Source organism: Gavia stellata, chromosome 18 (genome assembly GCF_030936135.1).
Source record: "Gavia stellata isolate bGavSte3 chromosome 18, bGavSte3.hap2, whole genome shotgun sequence".
NCBI lineage: Eukaryota > Metazoa > Chordata > Aves > Gaviiformes > Gaviidae > Gavia > Gavia stellata.
In genome coordinates, this window is record NC_082611.1 from 13,441,285 (window position 1) to 13,467,160 (window position 25,876).

A 25,876-nucleotide genomic window follows, 5' to 3' on the forward strand; every position below is an offset into this window, starting at 1 on the left:
GCCTAATCAACTTCATCAAGGCTCTTCCCTAACATTGCAAATGAAATCTAAACATTAGTTCACCCTTTAGGTTTTTGGGTCATACTCAGCATTGCAGCTTGCTTTATGCAGGTCATAACTACCCCAATATAATGTGGAAATGGGGAAGGGAAGAACCAAGAATGAGAAAGCAGAGATCAGTGTTCAGCATTACTGCAGTCTCCTATCTTCTGGGCAGATTTGGTAGGCGAGTGATGAGGTTATTAACCGCAAAATTCAATCTGGAGCCAATTGACATTTCATGTGAGTCAGAGCTGGAGCTGGCAGCACAGTGGGACAATATATTTGCAATTAGCAAATATTTTAATGTGCACTGGCATGTCCTTCAATCAGCTGCTCTCCCAGGCTTTCCTGTTTACTTTGCTGTGAAGAAGGTTTGTTCTTGTGGGAACGTTTCTCTGAGCAGATTTCTCCGTTGGCAGGAAGGTGATGGAATAGCAGCTTCTGTCTGTGTTTAAACCTCAAGGACATGGGTACTGACAAACATTGCACCTCCCAAGCAAGCCCTCCTCTCCTTACAAAGTGTCCGACATCCAGGCTAGCACAAGGAGCAATACTGTGTGACTGGGACAGCCCAACCTTTGTAGCAGCTGAGGAGTACAGAATCTCTTGTGAGGAGGATGTGAGCATGAGAACGTGAATCTCTTCAGCAATTTCTCTGCTGCACTGTGTTGGCTATGCCCATTTTTCAAAGCATTCAGTGAAGTAAAAGTATTTTTGTGAATCAAATCCACTTCTGCATAGTTCACAGACAATAATAAATCTGTGTACTATAATAAAACAACTTGTATCTAGGTGAAAATAATAAACTTGCAATCCTGAATTAAATAATATCCCACTTACTATAAACTGTGTGATTGAGGGGGGAAAAAATGCTGTTGTTTTCTGAGCTCCTCTAGTCCCACACTGCAAGGATTAGTCTCAAGAAGGTACGTGGCAGCGGCATATCTCCATGAGTTACCTTTCCTGGACGCAGCTCCCACTTGGGGCTTCAAGGTCCTGGCAAAAGCAGTAGGGCTTTTCCTTGGGAAATAGAGTCTCTGGAATATTTTGCATTGGCCATTTTTACAGTGCCACCTTTGAGCATTTCTAATGTGGTTGTGCAGAGTGAAACTGTTCAAGCTCATACATTTTGATTTCACTGTTTTTCCTTGCTATGACTCTAGTTCATTTTTCTGTTTGGCTTGTTAAGCTGCTGCTTTTCCTGTACCAGGACAGGCTGCACACTTTATTGATTAAGCTGCCTGGTTTTCTCTTTCAGTGACATCCTTCATTTGAATGTGTATCTGTTTTGCTGAATCAGCTGTGTATTGAAACACTCGAGGGTTCAACTACTCTTCTGTTTGAGCTGCATATTTAGTTTAATCCTCTTGTGCTTTTTTGCTTGTTCAGCTGGCTACTTCTTTAGCCAAGTAATTTGGGGGGATGGAGGGGTTGCATTGCCAATTTCATTTCTGACTGGGAAACATATTCTATAAAATGAATTTAAAGTTTGAAATTTAAAGAGAGTTTAAAGAGAGATTTAAGAGGATCTGCTCCTTCACTCTCCTTAGCACCTGCGAAAGTTGGAAAGCCAAGTACACAGCCTAGCAAAGGCAGCGCAGGTGCAGATTCAACTGCATTTCAAGCAAGCAGGATAGTGCTATGGCAGTAGCTTCCCTCAGAATTGAAGCTGTTATTTGTTATCAGCAAATCTCATGCTTTCTCAGTAGCACTAAGCAAGATTGTTAGCTGTAAAAAAAATTCCTGGGAGGTTCCCACACAAAGCTTTTTGGAGACTCCTCGTACAGTGCTAAACAGACTCCGGTGTGGACTGAGGACTGCAACGGCAATTCAGTGGAATTTATTTCGGTGTCCACACCTGCCCCTTCTGTTCAAATGGTTGCAAGTCTGTGAAATCGATACTAGAAATTCTGTGACCCTCTTCATCTATCCTCTGCAGAAGGCTGTCATTTAACAGGGAAATTAAATGAAACTCAAAACAATGCAAAAATATCAACTTCTGGAGAAAATGGCAAAATTGCAGTGAGGTTTAGCAAGAGACAGACATCTGGTGCTGGTGAGCAGAATGTGTATAAATGACTGATGTTTATGGTGTCCCTGCTTCAGGACCCGACTCTCAAGGCCCTTACCATCAGAGGGAAGATCCTCTGCAGTTCCTTACCATTATATCCCTTTCAAAAATGTGGCATCTTTCATCCCTACATTTCTGTTTACTAGTTACATTTTATGTTATTTCAATACTTTCGTATTTTAAAAACATGCTCCCCCAACGCCTGGGGTAGACCCGGTGCAGGAGCAAGCTCCCTGTGCTGAGAACATAAAGGCTGCAGAGGAAGAAACGCGGTTTGGCTGCCCCGATGCTGGCCGTGTCCCCAGAAGTGCTTTTGCCTTCTGTGAGCAGCACGTGGAGATTAGAGCAGCCTGAACTGTTTGCAATCAGCCCTCCAGAGACCTTTGCTCTCTTGAGCTGAGCTGTCACCAGCATCTGGCCCCACCGTGACCTTGGTCTACTGAAATGACATTGGAGTGAAGGTCTTAATTTTCTCTCTCCCCCTTTTCTTTTTCTCTTTTTCTTTATCCTCCCCCCCACCCCTTTTTCAGTGTGTTTAATACTGCTGTGGATTAGAGAGTCTCTGCTGTAAAGGAGAGGGGGCTCAATTGGCATCAGCGTTATTAATTGATCTGTAAGCAGTTCTGTGAGGCATGCCTTACAGTAAGCCGGCCTGGAGCTAAACAACTCTGCCATCGTCAGGCTCTGTTCAGCAACGCAAAATATGGAGAGACATTGCAGCCGCTCTGCAAGTCCTGGAAGAGCTGCTGAAAGGCTGCTGCGGTTCCTCGCTACAGGCACTGTGCCGGAGAGGTATTGTAAGAATTTGTAGCTATCATAGCAAGTTCCCCTGTGAGAAATTTCATATTGAGTGCTGGAATTTTTTAGATCAAAACTGGGCGGGGGGAAATAAATCTGAAGGGAAAGGCTGTTATTACAGTTCATGAGCTGACATTTTATCTGAAGCCAAGAGAGATAAAGAAAAGCATTAGAGAAAACCCACCCTGGTAAGTTTGCGTTGGCCTTGGCAAATACTTTTAAATATTTACAGGAGGCTTCTGCAGATCACCTGCTGCTTATATCTACAGTCGTCCTAGGACAGGAATTAAAACACAGGTTGGATGATCAAGGTCACTGAAGAGATATAATTTTATTCCGATGCCAAGCCAACTAGCTAGGGAAAAAGATAAAACTGAACCAAAACTGTACAAAAAGCTTGAACTGAACCCACAGTGATCCTTTAGAGCTTGAAAAATTCTCTCCTCTGAGGAGAGAGGTGCACTTCAAAAGTCCTGTTTTCTATACTCACTCTCCACCCCAAAACTGTGTTGAAGAGGTAAAGCTGTCCTGCCCAGAAGCTTCCCCAGGACATTGTGGTGATCAAGAAACATACCTGCAGCAGCACAGAGACTCACAGCCCAGCACATACAGTCTGAAGGGTCTATGCAGTTATAAACATTTATGTAAAGAAAGATAAAAATCAGATAACTAACAGGACAATTCATGTTTTACATATATTTGATAGATGGGTTCTTTAATAGCTTATTTCTATGGAGAAACCAGGGCTCCAGTGGACTGGGTGTTACGTAGATATAAAACCTCGCTGCCTTTCCACAGAGCCCCGTGCTACCTGTGCACGGTCCGGTTTGTAGGAGTTACAAATGGCAAAGGCTTAAGCCACAGGACTTGGGCACTGCTGCCGTTTTCAGAAAGTGCAATAGCAATTTGTTTTCCTAGTGCTGCCGTGTGCAGTAGCTGTTCGTTGAGCCGCTGTTGGCACACAGATCACAGTGATGTTTAAATCCTGCTGTTATAGAAAGAGTCCAAATGCCTGAACAGCCAAGGGGAGTAAGGGACAAAACCGCATGGGGAGAGGCAGGCAAATTACCCGTCCCATGCTCTGCCTGCACACGGTGGGGGGGTTTTGCTGCTTGGCTGAGTTACCTGGGCACAGCTGACGTCTGATTCCCCTCCAGCATAGTGGGATGCCATGAGAACAAAAGCATGGGAGTGCGGACAGAGGAAGGTGTCCCACAGCCATGCTGCCCGGGCCCTTCGCCTGCCGCCGCTTGGAGCGGTGTGTGAGACAAGCTTTGGGGTGACCTTGTTTTGTTGCTCGGCTCAGACCTCGAGGGCAGCACTGAAAGCCCCTGTCAGCGGGCTGGTCGCTTGTCAAGCAGCAGAGCTCACCTCTGCAGCAGGGTAGGTGTAAACTCCTGGGTTTTGCTGTCCGTTCCCTCCCTGTGCCCTACCTCCTGGAAATGCCTCACTTCAGTTGTAACTGTTCAACAACACTAGAATAAAGATATAACAATAAATGTCACAAGGAGCGTGCCTGACCACTGTCAGGTTTTCCTTCCACGACCAGGTGGACTGCAGCTAGGGCTTTTGCAGGCTGTTTGGGATTAGAGAGAAGGATTTCTGATTTAGCCTGATCATAACAAACTCAAAGACAAGAAGATGGGAAAAATAAATAGTCATTCCCCTGAAGAGTCACCTTATACTGGAGACCTAACAGCTGAATGACGAAGATGGGTGAGCTGGGTCCTCCCCGTCCCGAAGTGCTCCTGCGCTCAAGCAGCCCACAGCTGCTGCTGCTGAAGGTGTTGCTGATGCTTCTCACAGTACTTTGCACATAGGTGGTGGCAGTGTTAGGCTTATGTGCAAATAGGAGTGCAAGGCATGGATACGTAATTCGGGCTCAGTTTTTCATCCCTAGTTAGGCAGGTGGATATTACTCTAAAGATGTTTTTTGTTCTTACACAGGAACAAGTGCCACAGTGTTGTGATGGTTTTGCACCCATGTGTTTGTTATAGAACCATTACATTGGCCCAACATGGAAGAAATGGTGCCATTTCTCCCGTCTCATTAGCATATATCCAACCTGAAATGACTCCCACACCTGCATATTTCACTGTTGGTCTCATGGTTATCATTAGCCAAGATTTGTCGCTTGTTGTTTGTGTCCAAAAATTGGAACCCCTAACCAGCCCAAGCTCTGCTTTTTGCTCTGTCTGTGGACTTCTTTCAAGGTACGTGGCAGCTAATGAAGCGAAGCAAGCCTATTTTCAGAATATCAAAACTGTTAAATAGGGGTTAGCACCTCTGTTTCAGGATTTTCTATCAGAAAAAGGCTGAGATCTGCTCCTTTGGAAAAATAATTCCTTACTGACCCAGAGCGAGACAGTAAATTCAACTAACAAAATGAAAAGGAACAAGCCTGCAACCTGACTGGTATACACAATTTCTTTTCCTCTACAAGATTAAACACACAAAATGTGTAAAAGCTGGAAACTGGTCCCTATTTCACCTCTAAATCCCTCCCACAGGTGTCTTCAGCCCATTGGAGCCCACCTAAGAACCCAGAGAGCCCAGAGGAGATGTTTGGTGGCAGACCCTTGCTAGGACGGCCCAAGAACAAGGAGAAAGTGGTGAGTTTCTAAACAGACAACTTATATCATGTAAACACATCATCACAGAGGTGGCAAGAATAAACTGGGAAGTGTCTGGAATGGAAATGAGCTTATTTCCTATTGATGTTAATCCTTCTGAAGTATGGATGATAATTAATGTTAATCCACAAAGAAATTCTTAGAAAATTATCTGTTACATCTCCAGGGTGAAAAGGTCTCAGTTGCGGCACTGAATGCTAACAGTACCGTCTTTGATTTACCAGTGATCATCAAGTTTTACACCAAAGGTCAGGAATAAATCTTGAGTTTGTAAGCTGGGAGAAAGAAGTGTATAAACACTGTAATTTATTGCCCTGTCACTGTTAATTCCTTTGGTATTCACTGTGATAGCATTGCTGTTAATGAATGTATTTGGTAATAATGTGGATGTCATATATATTTATGGTCTAATCTCTTTCAGTGGCTCAGCAGGCAAAGCAACTTAGGAACCTTGCCATTTTAAATTTTTATAAATTTAAGAGAGAAAAGAAATAATATTTTCTTTCAAAGAAGTACTTAACAAATATATATGACATTTAGCTACCCCAAACGGGGACCCATCCTATCACAGAAGAATTAGTACTGAACACAAAATGATAGGTGTCCAAAATCGACTGAAGCCACGGGGAAAGCTGCTCATGTCTTTCAGAAGCAAGAGGTCAGACTCTGCTCAAAACATTTAGATCAGCTGGTGTTTGTTAAATATAGCTAATAAAGAAATTAGAACAAAATCATGTCTGCATATTTTGTGTACGAACAAGAGTTGAGTCACGAATGGGAAAAAATGCTCTTGGATATCTGTTTCAAATCCTGAATAAACAAGAAAAGGAACTGACAAAGGAACCATAACCTTTGCAGAGTGGAGCAATTTGTGCCTGTGTGGAGCCTTAGCTTATAAAAATCTCCTAAATAGAAGTTAACCTTGATTTTTGAACAGTCATGGTACATACACATTTTGCTGACTCTTTGCATTAAGGTGATTTTCCACACATTTTAAAATTAAACACAACTACTTTGTAATCCTTTCATACATATTTTTAGCCTGTGCTCTGCAGATCACACAACGGTGTCTCAAAACCTGGAGTTTTTTCAGTTAAAGTCAGCAGAAGCCTTGCCATTGGTTTCAAAGGCTCCGTGACAGGGATTGTAACCAATTCATTATTTTTGTAATCTAGCCGTAAGCAATTTCATAATAAAAATATGGATAAACAGCAAATACCTTCTTTATTCTGAAATACCAGCTTGGAGCAGGAGGCCCCGGACTCCTAGGCTCATGAGATCATGTAATACAACATTATAAGGCAGCTGCTGATAGTTCGTGCACAGCATCCTAAATCAATGCCTGGAAAATACTTATACACCATCATGATTGTTACTGCTTTATTGTTATGCAATAATGCATTATTCCTCTTAAAGAGTAAATGCAGATCAGACAGTTCTATTGGTACGAATTTTCATATCTTTTGATGATAAAAATCGTGCTCCATTAATGCTTTGAGTCCAGCTCAACAGAACTGAGCAGGAGAGGAAAATAAATGACTACAAATGCACTTTAGAAACCTCTGCTATGGCCTAAACCACCTTGCCTATAAATCATGATCTTGCAGTTTCAAAACGTGATCCAGTATTGCATACACAGGCTAATGCAAGCATGTGTCCCTGTCATTTCCAAGGCTCCCTGGGCCCCCGGGAGCCCAGGTCTGCCTGGGGACAGGAGGACGGACAGTTGTCCTCCCCACGGCCCTCGCAGGCCTCTTTTCCACAGCTGCCTATTATTTCTGTTATCACTTCTTTACAGCCTCTGTGAATTGATTAGATTTGGAAAGTGCTGCAGTGGAAAAAGGGGATTCTGGCAGGATTTGTACCAGTCTGAAAGCTGGTGTTGCTGGGGGGGGGGGGGGGGTGTGCTACCCTCTTGTCCCTTCGGAAGTGGGACTGGCTTCAAAAAAACCACATTTTCAAGGGGAGAGTGGGACAGAAAACCTAAATTGTTTTTTTCAGACCATTTCAGTGTTTTCTTCTGAAAAGATCACTAGTTTACCATGCAGTAATGTGTTCCATGGATTAATTTCATGCTTTGTTTTGGAAAACTTAAATGTTTCCTTGAATCCTTTTACAATTTGTTGCCCCTTAATTAAGATGGAAAAGTACCTAGATGCCTGAGCAGTGGATATATTATGAAATAATTTACTATTTTATACTTTCCCAGTTTATATTTGTAACTTGGTGTCATACCAAATCTAATACATTCCTTTCGTGATGTTCTGAATGCCTTTGGAGCCTTTAGCAAGTGTTAGATATACAAATAGAAACTGTAATATTTACAGCATACTTATTTAGAAGCTTATGAAACGTCGGGCTTGTATTTAGTGCAGACATGACTTGTTGTGAAGGAGTCTTCTGGCTTTGTTACTACATGAAGAATTCATTTTGGCATCTCCCTTTAGGGCTGGTTTCTTTTAAGCCGTGATTGCATTAATAATATCATCTCATGGTGTAACTGATTGAATTCTTTTTACACTGGGGAAGAATTAGAGCCCAATCTAATTTGCTGCTGACCTATAATCAGCAAAGCCATGGAGTAAAGGACATTATTTTCTCTCAACTTTTCTGTTTGGGTATATTAATTTTTATATTTCATACTCCTGAGGTAATTAAATGCCCCTAAATGAGGAAACACTCCATGTAAATGTCATTTTAACACCAAAGATTGTGCCTGTCCCCCAGGAAACAGCATTATTTAACTAAAAAGCTGGTTTCATTTTTTAAAAGCAAATACATTTTGAGGCCAAAATTGTTGTTTTATTATTATTCCTTTGCTCAGCTGCAAAAACTGGTTTTCTAGCTGAAGAATTATAGGACGCATTGATTTTTGCAAGTGTATATACTGTATTTTTTGTGTGTTTCAGCTTGCTGGTTCCTTAGCTCTATTTGCTTTAGGGTTAGCAAGATATCAAACATGTTCCGGTTCTAAAAGATTGTTTTTGGTGATGTTCTTTGAAGTGCTGAAAAAAAGCGAGCTTAGCTTCAGCTTTATAACTAAGGTCTCCTCACCACAGCTAAGAAAAACAAACGTGGCATGGAGTCCTCTTTATATTATCTAAGAGGATCATTTACCCCCAGTGATTTTCTCAAGGAAACCTACTGTCGTTTACAATCAGTGAGCGGTGCCGACGGACGGCAGCTAGTTCCGCATGGGGATTTGATGTACGTCAATGCCTTGATGTCTACTGAAGGCACAAAGGAATTTGGCTGTTCATTGCATTGACAACCGTAAAAACATTGTCCAGGTTGTTACCACACAGCGGCAGGAGAAGAGGATTAGCAGGGGCTGCTTCCTCGCTAAATGACCAGCCAAGGCCATAGGAAACGTGGGTGCAATCCTCCTTCTGTGAGAACTTACACACACTTTCCTATCCACACCATAAAATAATTAGCCTTACCTGTAGAATTCTGGGATTTTGTTCATTTTTCCTTGGTTTACTGATACCAGGAACTTCTCTACTAGACAAAACATAAAGCTCACAGAGGGCAGCAGCACAGTTTGGATAGCAGACCCATTTCTTCAGCTTTGCAGGTTTCTGGGGTAGGTAGGTGTCATGTTTGCCTCCATGGCAAACCTTTTTCTAGTCCCTAATTCTTAAATGTTCCTTTAAACATGAAACTTGAGAAGATTCTTTGCATTTCTTCAGTCTGATGATTTTAGTTTTCCCTTGTTAGTGATACATATACCCAGTCCTTTCTGAAGCTTGTTAAATTTCTGGGCTCAGTGACTCCCTGTGATAATGAGTCCTACAGCCTAACTATGTGACAAGAAAAATGTTCTTTTGGTCACTTGTGGTTTTTTTGTCCATTTTAATCATATTTCATGTTGCGTAATGAGTCACCTAAAACATGACAAGGCTGTGGTCATGCCCCACCTAGGTGGAAGATACCTCTGCAACTGGGACCTTCAGCAGATGCTGATCCTGCTGAGCTGTCTTTGAGGACCTGCCAACACTGAGAAGAGAGACGAGAGAGGAAGAAAAAGGACTGGACTGTATTTAGAAGGAAGGAGTCCCTTGGAGAAGAGCCCCAGGGTGGTCCTGAGGCAGGACAGAGCCTCCGAGGGCACCACCTGGCCCTGCTCACCGAGAGCAAGCTCCTCTCCCAAGCAAACCCTTGAAGTGAGCAGAAAGTGAGGGCTCTGACAGCCACCCATACTTGAACCCATCCGGCTTCCCACAAGACTGTTCAGAAACAAGAAAAGTCACCTATGAATGTTAAGCTTAAAAAAGCAGCAGCACTGATGAGTATTTTTGGCATGAACTGAAGAATCCTTTTGTTCCAGCTACAGCCCACATGCTGATTCAGCTCAGCAGTTCTCCTTCTCTGTTCTTTTCCTTTCCCAGGGCTTTCTTGAACACCACTTCTAGGTTGCTGTTTTCTTCCAGCCTGCTTCAGTTATGTTTTGTAATGACGGTTCATAAAAATATTGGCACGTACTCTCAACTGGTGGCAATAGTCTGCAGGAGCATGCTATCAGTCAGGATATGACTGCTCTTTTTTCATGTTTTTGCTATATTTATTTGATCTCATCTACAATAAAGTCTTTTGGTACTGCTGAAGTGATGGAAAGGCATCGCATGGTAAATGGTAATCAAGCTTTTCAATATGAAATGGTTTGAATAAATTTGCTTCCTAGAGTCTATCCAGAGCAAATTCCCGCTGTAATTTATCACTGAGTCACTGCCCAGACCGCTCAGCATTAGCAGATGAGGTTTTCCTGGGACGGAGCGGGTGGCGTCACCCCTACACACTGTGCCTGTGTGTGACTTGCTGACCTGGGCTCCAGACAAAAGGCAATTTTAAGTAGAAATGGATCCTGTCTGAGTTCTGTTTCTTTCCGGTGTAACACTTTATTTACTAAATGATAGCTGAAACTATAGATTTTTCATCCTGAATACACCAGTATTTCAAATAAAGCCAGAATCACAACTCACTGCACATTAAGGTGTCTTATATGTTGAGTGGCTATTATATCTAGAGAAATGAAAAAAACAGATTTTTGAAAAATGTAAGGGAAAGGATAAAGACAATAGTCTGAACATGCTGTGCAAAAAAGAGGGAAAATACTTAAGACGAGCCAGATCTTAACCAGAATTTAAATATCCTCCCAAACACTCAAAATTTCCCAGCAACAGTCATGTTTTCGTTCTCAGGAGTAATTTATTTGAATAGCGCACATGAAGAAATTGCATCTGCACTGGCTGAGCTCTGTATAAGAACCAAAGGGGAAAAACCATCTAATTAACAAGCGATAAAACACTGATGTGATGAGGTAAGCTATTTTCCCAGTGAAGGTTGCTCGCTGTCCAACAGAGCTAATGTTTCCCCTCTAGAGATGTCCTCAACTGCTGTGTTCAGTAGCATTCACAGAAAATAAGGTTGGTTCATATGGTTTACCCAGGCTGTATTTTTATTAAGTGACATCGGACATGCCAGAGAGGAGTCTCTTTTAGTGATGATTTACCTCACCTGGGCTGGAGACACGACGTTTCCTTCATGGCATCACAGGAGCTCCAGGGACATTCGCTGCGTTTCAAGCCCCAAGAGGTAACAATGTAATGTGTTTGTTTGATTTCATCATGCAAAACCAAAATCGTCTTACACAAAACTTTAGGCAGATCAGTCTGTACTTTTTATTTTCCCCTTTTTTTGGCCCTGAGCGTGACGAATAGTTTCTAAGTTACCCAATATGGAACTTTTCTTCCTCTGTCTTCAGATTTATGAAGTTCCTGTATGGGTATTTTTAGCTTAGGTAACAAAAAGCATATGCCACCACCACAATACAGGTGTGATGGTTTTATTTCTTGCATTATTATTTCTCATATGGAATATTTTATATGATGAATAATGACCTCTGTTCTGTGTCTTGCAAGGCTTGTGTCCATACATTCTCAGCCCAAATCATAATGACAGAGCATTTCCACCGAATCCTCCTCTTGCACTTTCACTCAAAAAACTTTACAAAAACAGATGAAAATAACTCCTACTGATATTTCATTGCCAGTGGCCATGCAACTGCATGTTGTCTCTTCTGTAAGGAGGTAAGTGCTGGGTAATTTCATGATCGTCACCTCCAAAACCTTAGGGAATGCTGGCAGAAAATTTAAAAAGAGAAAGTAAATGCTAAAACCTCAGATGAAAAGTCAGTAAGTTAGTTTGTAAGCTTGACTGGGAAGGTTTCAATAAAGGTGGACAGCAAGTAGTTGTGGAGATACTGGAGATTTTCCACTGGCCAAGTCATGAGCTCAGCTGCAGCTGCCTGAAAACCTTGGGCATCGTAAAGTGCATTTGCCAGTGAATTTCCATTGGTGGTATTCACGTGGCCCCACTTGGCCACGTCCCTTAGCTGGTTAGGCTGAAGGGCTGCTGTCCATGGGCTTCCTAGAGAGCCACTAAGGAGAGGCGAGGAACCAAAAGTACTGGTCCAGATCTTGGACACGCACCTTCTGAGGGGAATTGTCTTTTCTAATTAAATATGCCAGACCCTGAAGGACACCTCCCCATAAACTAGATTAATCCCTATGAAGTCAAAGCTGAGTATACTTGGTAGCTTTGTGTTAATGCTCAGTTGTCGGGTTTTTTATTATTCTTATTTTATGGAGAAATTTTTTTTTTTTTCCTGAAAAATGTTGTAAGGAACTTGAAATTCAGAAGATTTCAAACAGCTGTATTTCTTATCTGATGTCCTTTCACAACACTACTGTGCTGTTGTCAGAAATGTATAATCACATCTTGAGAAAAAAACCTTATTGCCAGATTCTGTTGAATCTGTGTAACTATATTAAAACATTAGAAATTACCTTGGCACACTGATGATTGGTTTTTCCCCCTTTAAAAGCTGGAGAAAGGATAAAGTGAACACTGGACTGACTATTTTCTCTTTCTATTGTTTATAATAGTGACTGACCTTTCTTTGGAATGAGAGTTCTAAAAATGGCATTCATTGCTGGTGACAGGATGGTGTTTGAGATGCAGGCTGTAACCCAATCAGTTACTCAGATGTAGGAGTAAGCTATTTCTATTGAACAGTAAGATGGATTAAATGCAGAGTGGCATTAAAGGGAGAGAGGAATGCAGAAGCATCATCATTGTTTCTTGAATGTAATTTTAAGTAAATGACCTTAAACTGCTCACACGCTTGAAAATAAATCTCTGTTCTGCTTGGGTAGTGTTTCCACAGTGCTTGTTATTTGCAAGCAAATATGAATGAGACAGATCCTGAACTTTCATTTCATTTTCCTATTTTCTGTCAAGCTAGCAATTCTTTAAAAAACAAGTCAAAAGTTACAAAAAGACTTTTTCAGGAAGCAGATATAAGTAACCTGCTATGAAGCAGGGGTGGGTGTGCGGATGCTGCCAGGCCTGGAGAAAGCACTGGCATGGGGGGTCGCAGGATGCTCAAGCCGGCTGCTCCCCGGGGAACGTGCCCCCTTCCCTGGTTTGTGACCGCAGAAGCAGGTGTGACACACGGTGTGGGCACAACCACAAGCTGTGTTTGTTCTCCTCATTTGGATTGCAGTAGTAACTGTACCTGGCAGGGACCCGAAAACTGCACCAAAGCTATGATTTGCACACCTTATTTCCCCTTTTCTGCTCCTTAACTCTCCTTTTCACTGCTCTTGTATCTCCTTTCTTCCATCCCAATTGCCTTCCAAATGACCCCAAATTATATTTTCCCCATTAGTCCCCATCCTGGTACATCTGTACCCAAATCTGGGATTTCCAGCACTGTCCCCTAGGAAACCTCAGCCTTATGACACAGACTGCTGGGTGCTGTGCCCTTGCAAGGTCACGCAGCCCAAGAAGTCCCCAGTGCTCCCCTCAATTGTCTGTGCCCTTCGGCCATTTCTCCCATAGCTCCCCCTAAACCACCCATGAAGTCCAGACATCCCTCACAGCCCCATCCGGACCTTCCATCGCTCCTCACACTTACCTTTCGCGTCGGGTGGTGCATCCCCTTGCACGCGGCGGTTTCCCGTGTCCTGCCCAGCCCACCGCGGCAGGCCAGCCCACAGCCCCAGCGCCCGCCTGCCGCCCCAGCGTCTGCTTTTTCAGGAAACACTTTGGGGGGACAGAGCCTCTGCTAAGATGGGGCGTACACAAGAAGATGGGATGAGCGGTGGCATTCAGGTGGTGCACAGTTTCACCTGGCCCAGACCAGAAGACCCGGTGGTGCCTCCAACCATGACCTGCATCCTCGATGTGGAAGGAGGTGATGAGAAATCCCGATGTGGTGGGATCTGTGCTGGCAGAAAGAGGCACTTCTGCAAACTTCCAAGGTAGTCTATTTTTCTTCCATGTGTGATCGTTCTTACCCACCCAGAAAGTGAGGGTGAGTGAAGAGAAAGGCCAGACCGTGGGCACACCACAGCGCTCTGCCCTCAGCCCACTTTTGGGGAGGTGTGAGAGCATCAGCTACTGCCCAGGGCCTGGGGTGCCCCTTGCCTGCCCCAGCTGCCGTGGCCCCCCTCGTGCTCACCTCTCCTGGCTGAGACTGATCTCACGTCAGGGGCTTTGACGAGCCGGCCGTGCGCAGAGCAGTGGGAGCGAGTGGCTGGCTGGGAACCCGTCACAGGCTGACGGCAAGCTGTGCAGCCTTCAAAGCCCAGTGATGTGCTGGCCATTAAATTATTCTTTTAAATTCTGAACTTGGACAATGCACAGTGATAAGAGCATCGCATACATTTGGCAGCAACTCAGAAAGGCACTTAAGCATATGCTCAACGTTAAGCATATCGACAAGCACACTTCTCTCCAGGAAAGTACATTCAGAAGAGCTTTGCCAGGGCTAGGGCTTAGCGGTCCATCAGACAGCAGGAGTCCCAGACAGGATCTTCAATGCTTCTCTGAATGCTTCTCCTCATTATTTGGGTTTTTAGGTAAAACTATGAGAAAAAAAATCACCTGTGGAAAAATGAATTATACATACAGAAGCAGGGCAGTGAATATATTTGGATGAATTTGGGGACTCCAGGTTCTTCCTTAAAAAAAAAAAAAAAAAAAGGAGCGTGAGGGGAAAGGGAACTGAACTAGCTGCCCAGGTGAGGAGGTATTCAGTGAATAGGGTCAGCGGAAATAATAGTTATTCATACTTTTGGAAACGTCTAAGTGCTCCATTTATGTATTTTCAAAGTGAATTATTTCAATTCTTCAAATTATTAAGCATAAAATATCTTGAAATTTACCTAAATGTTAAGAAGATTGTTAAAAACAACTAAATACTACGAAAGTGGAATAAAATATTCTGTTCAGATTGAACAAAAACATTAGGTAAGTCTGCAACTGTTTTAGAAACTTGCATGGTCCACAAAACCCATTATTTGCACCATTTCAGTGGAAGATACCAGCAAGTAAAATTAATATTACATGTGCCGATTGGTATTTTTTTACTTCTCTACAACGTATTTAAATTATTAAGTCAGTGGAAAGGGTTATAGGTACCTTAAAGAGAACACAAGATTACATCTATGTCCCTTTCCTGCTGATGGCTTTAGCATAACTATTTCATTAGGTTTTTAGCCCTCCCTGGGGAGCCTCAGCTCTGCCACCACTGTCGCAGGCTGCAGGAGCTGCGTTACTCTGAGCAGTTCCTTCTGGCAGAGGTGGGTTTCGGGGCACTGGTAGGAGCTGTAGTGCGGTGGCCCAGGGCAGAGGGTGGGGGTGGAGCCCCTGTCCCTGTCTATGTCCCCATCCCAGTCCATTTTATTTGGGAGGAATGTAGAGATAGGCTGTTTTTTAGAAGCTGAGGGATGCTGTCAAACTCTGTGGGGAAAAAATCTTATGTAATGAGACGAGGTCTGGGTTGAGGAGTGTTTCCAGCAGCAGGCAGATGAGAACAGCAGTGAAGTCAGTGACAGTGGCTGAATCAGAAAGGGATGCCGGTTTCAGCAGCTCCTTGCCCCTCTGTCGGTAATAAGGTTTTCACACAAACCAGGGAGGGCAGAGACTTGCATTATATAAAGAACTATTTAAGCTTTTCTGCCTTTAATTTTGAGAAAGGTGGTGGCTGTGCATCCCCAGACCTGTTTCTTCTGGAAATCTGGAAGAACAGTTTCACCAGACTGAAGTACCTACTCTGGGTGAGTACCTACTGCTGCATACCCGTAATGAACGGGGTTTGCGGACACGCATATCTGATCTCCTGAAAAAAGGCAGACTTACTTATGTTCTTGAGCATGTGCTTAGCCATAAGCTCAGCAATGAATTGAACCCTAAAAACCTCTCCTTCATGAGAAAGAAATCACTAAAACACTTGTATGATTGCACTTCCCTAGCATGTCATCCTCCATTCATAATACACTTACAAAGCTATTTAGTTTATGATGCTGTGTTGTTGCTATTCTCCACCTCCACACAAAACAGGATGCCGAGGGAAGGCAACTCTGAAAGGGACCTTTGGCAATGACCGTCGCTCCTGAGCAATATTCTTGCTACTCAGCACAAAGCCTTAATGCGTTTGTAGGCCATCAAGGGCTACCCATCATTCGTCCTGTCTCCTCCCGCATGTTTGAACTCTTCTGTATTGTGTTTGTGTCAATTAAATTCAGAAAATTGTGTTCAAACAACATTAAGGTTTTGACACAAAGTTTCAAAAGCAGTCACTAAGCAAATTAGAGCCAAGAGCTGGCTTTTCATCGCTTTCCACCTACCACAGCCACGAAAGAGTTGGTTGTAACTGAGAGAGAATGTCGACTTTCCTTACAATTTTCCAAAGGTGATGTGCAGTTCTCCAACCAGGATATGTAATTCTTCTTAATAAACAGGACTGATTAGGAGTGTATTTTTTAGCAAAATAGCACACTCATGGCTCTCTGTGCCATCACAAAGCGTTAGTCTCAACAGATGAGTTATCAGTACATCAAAATGGTTTGCACTGTCAAAGAGGAAAAAATTTTATGCATTGAAACTCTGCTGATCAGCCAGGCAATCCTTAAGACTGACCCCAGAGAAACGGGGTGGCTTTCAGGTCCCCTCCCAGCCTTCAGGGAAGGTGTCCTAACCCCAGAGCAGAGCCAGGAAATCTCAGTGGTTTCTGCTCTGGTTGCCCTCACTGGAAGAAGTGCTCAAACTGGTTTTACAGGGCAGCTGAGCCCTTTCCTACTGTGCAGGGAGCAGTCACCGTTCAAAACATACCCGTGGAGGACAGTGATGGGTATGCCCACGGGCTTTATTTCACAGAGGACAATAAGAGTTGATGCTGTCTCCAGGTATCACAGGCTTCTTGGTGATCTAGTCTGCTTAGACCAAGCAGACCTGCTGCTCTCATTTCCTCTTTGAGAGAAAAAAACCTCTTGAAAATAATCCTGAAAGCAAGGAGCTGGTCCTGTGCACTCGGTGTCTGCTGAGTATCATCAGGGACATTTGTCTCATTTCGCATTTGCAGCTGATCAGAATTTTCTACAGATCCTGAGTTTATAAGGTTTTTTTTACAATGCCAAAGTTTATACATTTTTTTTCTCCAAGAAATAAGGCAGAAGATATGGTGATATTATGGCATTTGCAATTTTGTCATAGTAGGAATTTTTATTTGCCGGTTGACAGATATCAATACTTACTAAGAGCATCATGATGCATTCAAATAGATTACTTTAACTGCTTCTATTTATCTTCTAGTTATCTTTGTTATTTTTTGCACTTCCATTACAGGAATCAGTCACAGACCCTCGACGTTTATTTCAAGATGAATTATAACATTATTCTTTGGAGAATTTTCTGCTTTCCTCTCATGGCAGCTGTAGCGCCTGTTCCCATTGCTGAAAGGAAGAAAGCTGTGCTGTGAAAATGTTGGACTGAGTTAATCATTCAAACTGACTTTGAATTTCAAACTTAGACCCTCACATTTTCAAAATTTGTTTCAAAAATATGCTTTAAAACAGATTTTTTTTTTTCTTACTTTCAAACATCAGTGTGTTTTTTAGATGTATTTCTCTGTCAAAATCCAGTATAAGTTTGTAATACATCATCACTGACAGGTAAATAAATCATATGAAATTATCATACATAAAAAATGAAATACATTTGAAAATGAAATTACAATACTTTGAAAAGGCAACTCCTGCATTAAAAATCTGAATATTGTGAGTATATTACATGTAGAAACTTTCATTTCAATGCTTTTCACTTTGTAGGACTTCTTCCATTGCAAATTCTAGAGCAAAAAAGAAGGAAAAGAATTAAAATAGCAACTGCCGGTAGAAAATTCTTTCGACAAAAATATCCAGCTGATCTGAATTTTCAGTTTATAATATCAGATGGGGTTTTTGCTTGTTTGTTTGCCTTTAAAACTATTTTTTCCCTAGTGAAGTTCCCCACACAATGGTATGTGAAAGAAATGATCCCTGTAAAGAGAACTTAAATGTCTACCCCTACCCCTAAAGCACCCAAAAGAAAAGAGGCTGCTGACCAATGAATAGGAACTGTCTTTTCTTTTTCCCTCACAGATTCAAGAGCTGCCACATAAGGAAGAATGGTTCCTCTACAAGTTACAAGGAAGGTGGGTTCCTCTACATGTTGCAAGATGTTTCTAAGCCAAGAAACACCATTTGTGCTCTCCAAAGCATCGGGATGGGAAGGGTCAGTGAGAGGCTGGACCACAGAGGGGGTCCTCTCTGCCCCCCCAATCCCAACACTGCCTGTCGTATCTTGGATGAACAAGAGCATTGTATGGTGCTGCCTGAGGATGGCTCAGGTAAGTAGCTGTAATGGTCCCTCTATTACCAGAAGGAATAGCTCAGTGGGAGAAAAAGAAAATGGACTGCCAAAGCGGGGAGGCTTTGAAGTCAGGAATGCTTTTGCAGCGTGTGTGCTCCATGGCATGATGGCCAGGCAGGAGGGGAGCTAGCACAAAAAACGCTCATCAAAGAATCAAAAGACTGTATGGCTCCTCGCTGCTTTGATCCTGTCTTCAAAGCCTCCTCCTCTTCTGCAAGGCAAAGCCCATGCAGAGCATCGCCCGGCATGTACGGGCATTGCTGGGGCTGCGGGACGGGGCAGGACTCAAGGTGGGGTGAGGAAGGGCACTTCCAGCTGCCCATGTGTGGGTCCCTTGCAGCCCCCAGCCCACTTACAAGATCAACACTGGCTTTTTTTGGCTACAAACACAGACCCAAAGCCATACAGTTATGAATTTGGTCCTAAGCCCATGGAATTGCACAGAAGAAGGTTTGGAAGGAGATTATTGGGGCTGCCCCTTTGCTCCAAGGTTGGTGTTGCTTCACTCCAGCCTTCAAGGACACCACATGTTCATGGTTATGGTTGCTGAGTACAATCAGGCCACCAGCATTTCCTCCAGCTGCTGGCAGGGTCTTGCTGCAGCCTCTGGAGGCCGTTTCAACTTGCTTACAGCTCCTGCCCTTGGCACAAGTGGGTTTGGGTGACATAGGGGTGACTTGTCCTCTCTGCTGCAGGCACCGTGCGGGGCAGCATGCTCAGCACAGCTTGACCTTGGCCCAGTGAACAACCATGTCTCTGTACGGGAGGGAGACTGGACAGCTGGGAGCTCTGGGAGAAACCACCTCTCGAGGGGAACAGAGAGTTGTTTTCCAGGCTAATTCTGCCCTTCTGCTGGCAGAGATGCCTGTACCATCCAAAAGGCTGAGACAACGCATTGATGGACAGTCAGCGACCCAGCAAAACTCGCAGGGTGTCGACTGTTTCTTACCTCCAACCTGAACCACATTGAACTGAAGGCAAAAATTTCCACATGCCACCCTTGTCAGCCGCTCAGTCCAAAACAGTAGAAGGTAATGTCAGGCTGACCCGACCTGCAGCAGCTGGAGTCAGCCGCGCCTGGGGGACGGTTCCTTTGTGCCATCCCTGGACTGGTCCCACACCCTGCAAGAAATGACAAAGCACAGCCTACATACATTCCCTTAACTTCCTTTCAAGCTGTTTTCAGGGTCTTTGAAATATTACAGATTTACTGGTACCACCTTAATGCAATGAAGTTTTCAAGAAAAAAAGATCACAGTACTTGAATAGCTCTGGGTTTTAATACCACTAGCTATTACCAAAGCGTTTCTGTCACTGGCGCCACAAGGAGCACACACAGTTACAGGAGCTCTCCAATATCATGCTAATAGGCTCATGGATGTGAGTGCACTTCATCAGTCATACAGGAAAAATTCTGCCTTTCAATTGCACAAAATAGTCTTTAATAAGATAAAAGATCTCAGGGTATTATGGAAAAAACTCTCACACTGGAAAAAATGTTGATGGTTTCTGCAAGGACCATTCATCAGCCAGCTGCACTGCAGCACGGGATGGGGGCACACAGGTATAACGCACGGTACTTCACCACTGGTTGTTTTTTAACAAAACATAAATGCAAAAATATTTTAGGCCGTTTATAAAGATCAGTCTTAACTGTTTGCCTTTGAATGATTAGAAAACCTGAGTCAGACAATGGAGCGCTGGTATTTGTCACGCACGTGCCTGGTGGTGCATCGTGAGCAGCAGGGATCTTGCCCTGGTCCCATAATAGCGTTCTCGGGCTCTGCGCTCCCCGGGAGCGGGTGGGTTGGCAGGGTGAGGGCGCGCTGCCATACCGTGCCGGGCTGTGCCAGGGAGCCAGCCTGGCTCAGAGTCAGTGGAGATGGATGTGTGCACCAGGGAGCCCTATATACTCTGCCTGAGAAGGTATTTATTTTACTCGTCGGCTTTTCAGAGCAGAACTGTATTTAGACATATACCTGCAGCCCATTTACTGGAAGCTTACGCTTGTACTAACATGGACACCAGTCACTGCATACATCAGGCGGGGAATAGAAATAACCCTCCTTACCCTACGTGTCCAGCCAGAAAACATCAACCATCAGTGCTGTTTGAAGTTGGAATATAAAATATCTTTAGGAACTAGTTGGGGACATGTGAAGGTTAAAAACTGACTGCAGAAAGTGCTCAGGACATTTGTATTCAGCATATATATGTATATACACACACACAGAGTACTCAGTGAACATCGTTAAGGAGCTCCAAGACAACAATGCTAAATTTAAAGTGTGCGTGGTTTATTGATACACTGTTTTAGGCTTTATTGTAGCTTTCTCTATATTTTTCCCTGGCTGGCTGTGTCTCCTTGCAGTCCATACACAGATTTGACCTGAGCTGGCACCAGTGAAAGCCTGTGAGAGCAGACATTAGTCTTTTACAGTTAATAAATATTCTCATTCTCTACAGGCTGTTGTAAAGGCACTAATGATTCATGTCTTTTGAATAAAACATGTCACTGCTGTCCATCTCAGATCATGGGTAATTACAACTATCATTGTCATCATACAAATGCTCTTGTAGGGCAGCTCATGTATTGTAAAGTATGGCAGAGTTATATCAGGCTCAGCATTGGTGTCAATACTTTCTCCACAATTATAAAGCATATCAAATATTAAAATGCAATTAGAGTTATCACAAATTTTTAAAAGTTTAAGAATGCCTTTCCACTTTCAGTCAATCAGGCATGCTTTTGAAAATGAAGAATTGCTTGAGGAAGGGAAACTTTAGTCACAAACTTGGGTTTTAGCAAATATTTTCTCAGTGATAGAAATCATGTCTTTATATTTTAAAAAAACCCCACAACCTAGAGGTTTCACAAGACTCTGCAAACATTCTGTCACTGCCATTTAATCAAAAAGGAATTATTTAGAAAGGAATAAGTTCAATGTGTGGCATATAACAGAGTTATGGTTTTCTGGCTCCCTCCCTGAAAACACTCACAAGGCCAATGGTGGCAAATGCAAAAATTAAAACTGGAACCAGTAATTTCACAACAAAACTGCTAAAAAGTGGGAACCTTCTACACTGCCTTCCCTTGAAAAACTAAATAACTGATTGCCAGTTATTTGTTAGTGAGAGCGAGAGCTTGTCTTCCCATCGCCTGGCTAGGCAGAAGGCCTGGCCAAGCTCCAAATTAAATAATCGTGCTGCAGCATCTTGGCTTCCCTGAGCACAGCATTGGATGCTGAGTGAAAGGCTAAGGGAATAACGGCCCCCATCCTATATTTCTGAGGAGCCAAGTGGAATGTGAAGGTTGAAAGCCAGAGGGACTCCAGATTCAAAGGTACGCACTCATATAGGTGCTCTGACAGCCCTCCTGAGACCTGTCTGTCTTTGGCATCCTGATGTCATCTACATCAATGGAAAAAAATCAGCAAAATAAATTGCTTTGAGCTGCTCGCTGCAGACACATCTCTCCCTGCTGCAGGGACCAGAGGGTGATTTTGGTATCCCCGCAGGGAGTCTGAAGTCAGGCGGGATAAATCCATGTCTGGCTGTGTTTGAGGGTGCGGGTCCGATGCCTGATCCGCAGCGGCATGGCACGCAAGGCTGTGTCCACCCCAGGGTGGCTGCTGGCTGTCCGCACTGGGTGGCCGTTGGCAGGGTGGCCTGGGGCACGCGGGGCTCTCTCCCAGCCTGGCACGGCAGGGCCCTGCCCGCAGCGGTGTCTGAGGCTGCCTCTCTCTGATCTCAAGAGATGAGGGAACCAGCCAGTCTGTGAAAACTCAGCCCTGTGACTATCTGCAATTTCTTGCATTTTTGTACTTTATGAAACCTGAACTCCATCCTGAGGTGATGCCCACGTATGAGTGAGTGAAGATCCAAGCCAAAGGAGACATCAAATGCTGTGTGAGCCAGAAACCAACTTACTGCAGTCAGCTGTGGAAGAAGATGACCTTCATTGTCTATGCCACTGGGCCACCATTGACTTTCTATTTCTGTATTATATTTTTTCCCCCAGCCAAGGAACAGAAACCGGCAGAACCTGATTCCTAACACTGTTACAAAGAATCACAGACCTGCGACGCTCAGTTTTCAGTAGCTATATGGGAAGGTTGGGCTAAAGGTATGATATGTATCATCTGAAGTTCATTGCAAGTCCATCCAACATGTAGTGGCAACTTTCATTAGGTTTTGCTGTGAAGAAGCTTCACAGGAGACAAGAAAAGAAAGTGGGAATATTATGAAGTTTGACAGTGATTAAAAGCATTATCTAACCCCTTCCTTTGGTACTAAGGAGCCATTAATCACAGTGTGGATATGGATTTATGTAGTGCTCAGCAGTGACCATGACGGAAATAATGCTGACTCTCCTGAAAAAAAAAATTAGAAAAAAAAAAAAATCCAAGGTTAAGGATCTTCTCTGAAGTGCTCAGAGGACTCACAGCTCCCTGGCCCTATCAGTCACCAGGAAAGAGTGCCGCTGCCCTGAGTATTGCTACACCCACCATCGCTGCCACTTTCCTTGGGAAAGCGGGTGGGCTGGGGCTCCGCTGCCCTGGGCACCCCCGAGCTCGGCAGCCCGGCTGCACCGGGCCCTGCGCTGCACTCCACTGCTGTCTCCAGGGCACCGGTCCCTGCTGCTCCTTCCATCTGGGTCTCACGTAACACACAGAAAATTACCTTCATCTTCTTTTTTTTTTCCATGGTGTCTCTTACCTTGTGTTTAATACACATTCTTTCATATTTAGCAAGGAGAAGTTTTATCAAGGACAAAATTACCCAGTTCTGCCTTTAACTGGACTTCAGCAATGCCCTCGTGCTCTAGATCTGCGTTTTCACAAGCACATGGGTGTGCAGTGCCCTGCTGCAGGCTCTTTCAAAGGGATCATCCTAAGAGATAAATGAACCCGCTCATCAGGGATAATCATTCTCATCTTTAAGAAACCCAGTGAAAGCTGAGGACATGTGGAACCTGAGCGTGATGAACTGGGGGAAAAGTTTGTGTCAGCTAATTAAAATCAGACACTTATACCCTGGAAGAAGAGTACTGTTCTGGGTTAATAGTTGATTTAAAAGCGTATCACAGTTTATACACTGATTCTCTGGTTTTGGTAGGGTGCATGAATTTGGCAGAGACAGCTTGGAAAACTGGTTAGATTAGACTCTCTTTCTACCTCTACACTCTTTTCCCATCAAAGGCTTCACACATATTCGACAACCGAACCACAAATTGCACCGTTGCATAATTTCTGTAGGCATTTTTGTAGAAATATTAATTTTGGGGCAATCAAAGCATTTGGGGCAATCAAAGCATTTTCCAGCTCATTCTGTCAAACTCAAACCCAGCTGATTCCAGTAAATTAATTTCCAGGAAGCATACAAATATAGAACAGTGATAACACTTCATTTATAAAGGTTGTATTTTTTTGAGTTTTAAAGTGAACATTAATTTAAGGTCATTACATGCTCATTACATTTTTCATTTTTAAAATAAATTACTATTGGGAATATAAAAATCATGAAATTGCTATTGGTTACAAGCTCATCCAGCAGCACTTCATTTTGCAGTCTTCCAAAGGGGGAGAAAAAGCCACAGCTGTACAAAAATACCCAGAGAGACTTGGAGTTTGCACTGAATGAAACAGTTTCCCTGAGAGAAATCTGTTGTTCTGCAACAGTGATTATTTTACCATTGCGTTTTTGAAACTTGCTATGGAAAATGTTGAGAACATAAAGTACCACTTAAACCTTGAATTGCCTCGTTTGGCTAACTTGAATTCTGAAATTATATTTTGCTGCTATAGTCCTCTTTTCAGTCTTTAATTCAGCTGAGACTGCTCAGACATTATGAATTCACACCAATATATTTCATGGACTATCTTTGGGGAAACAGGCTTTTAAAGCAGATGTCTTTTCACAACGTGTTTATGCCTCCTGCTTTTTGGATCTAATGCATAATGTTTGGAGGGGGGAGATACTACTGCCTTTATGGAAAGGATGAAAGCGCTTTCATTTCTGCAGTTGGTCCATCCTGATACTCTGCCTGCAGAAAAAACCTTTCCAGACTTTCACACAGCTACACAGAATCTAAAACATTGGTGCCTTGAGTGCAATTAACATTTTTTAATAATGCAGGTTAATGCCCTGATCTGTTAATAGAACAAAATTTAAATTCTTCAATAGACACCAGTGAATTTAGAAGTATGCTTGAAGTTAAGTAAGTTATTAAGGGTCTTTCTGCATTGAGGTGTTGATAGGCAAAAGCGTCTGGAGCAATGTGAAGTATGAGAAGTTTGGTTTGAAAATGAAAGGTAAGTCTGCATTTTCTCAGCAACACATTGGCACTGCTGTTAGGTAAAGTTTTAGACAGAACTAAACTCTGACATTTGATCTGTATTTCAAACTTAGGTGCAAGGTAGATTTATCTGAATTCAGGCCTTCCCTGAATTCAGGGAAATATGGGATCAGCTGTTGGCTCCAGTGCTCCAGTGGCCAATTTTGAATGTTGGGTTAAAAAGTCGCACTTCTAGAAATGGGAGAGAAATGTTTATGTGAGCAAATATCCAAAAGAAAAATGAAACAGTGTCATGGGAAACAAAGCCAAAAGGCTGGAAAAGCCAGCTGCTCAGCAGTGTAGTGTGTAATAGCTTCTGGTAGGTATAAATTAAAATTATTAAAAAAACCTGAAATGCAGGGACTAGAAATGTCAGCCGTGGCAGATCCCTCTGACAGCGGCCGTGCCCCTGCCGGGCCAGCGCATATCCAGGGGAGCTGGAGCTGTACGGTGTCTCCTGGAGCTGCCCCCATTTCAACCGTCTCCATATCCCAGCAAGAGCCCTGAGACCCCAAATCACGAGCTGCCCGGGTCCACTGCTCTTCTCCGTGCCAGTGTTTGCTGCGTGCACTAGAAGAAAGGACTTATTAACACACAGCTAATGATGTCAAGCTTATAGTAGGAAATCTAAGTGTTCAAGTAATATCTAAATTAATTTGTTCCTTTATATGATTCATCAGATGAATCACTAGACCTTTTAATTTACAATTCACCTTTCTATTTTGGTTTCGTCATACTGCTATTAAAGGCACTCCTGTTCACTGGGCACACGAAACTAAAAAAATACATCACAAAAGCCTCAGTTTTTAAATAGTAACGTGTTGATAAAAATGACTGCAACAGAGCAGATGGGTTCCCACCACTGTGCGTGTTGGCCCAGGACTCCTGGTAAATATAGAAGAGAGATTTCTGTCATTCTGTCGGGGGTATTTATATACTGCCAGTCACCAGCCTATCAAGGGCAGAGTAGTATTAGCATTCTTCCCAAGCATGGTTTTTCTTGATCATTGAAAAGCTTTGCTCTGGCATGCCGAAAAAGTCACGTAAAATGTTAGATGGCAAATAGATTAAATAAATGTAGGGTAATGACCCATCCGGCTATGAAACACTGGTCCTTTCTACCTTCCTCCTTCCAAGAGGCACAACAGAAATCTGAGCTTCAGAGGGAATACCTTCAAATATATTGTTTATTAGAGAAAGATGGGGAATGACAGAAGTGACTATTGTAGAGAAGA

General features: G+C 43.2%; 1 long non-coding RNA gene across 1 annotated transcript; it reads left to right on the forward strand.

Annotated features, from left to right (window-relative positions):
- Window positions 1–2,533: 2,533 nt before the first annotated feature.
- Window positions 2,534–11,288, forward strand: LOC132318587 (uncharacterized). The gene is made up of 3 exons (XR_009484345.1): window positions 2,534–2,905; window positions 5,423–5,524; window positions 9,470–11,288. It is a non-coding gene; the product is annotated as an uncharacterized LOC132318587 (long non-coding RNA).
- The last annotated feature ends 14,588 nt before the right edge of the window (window positions 11,289–25,876 follow it).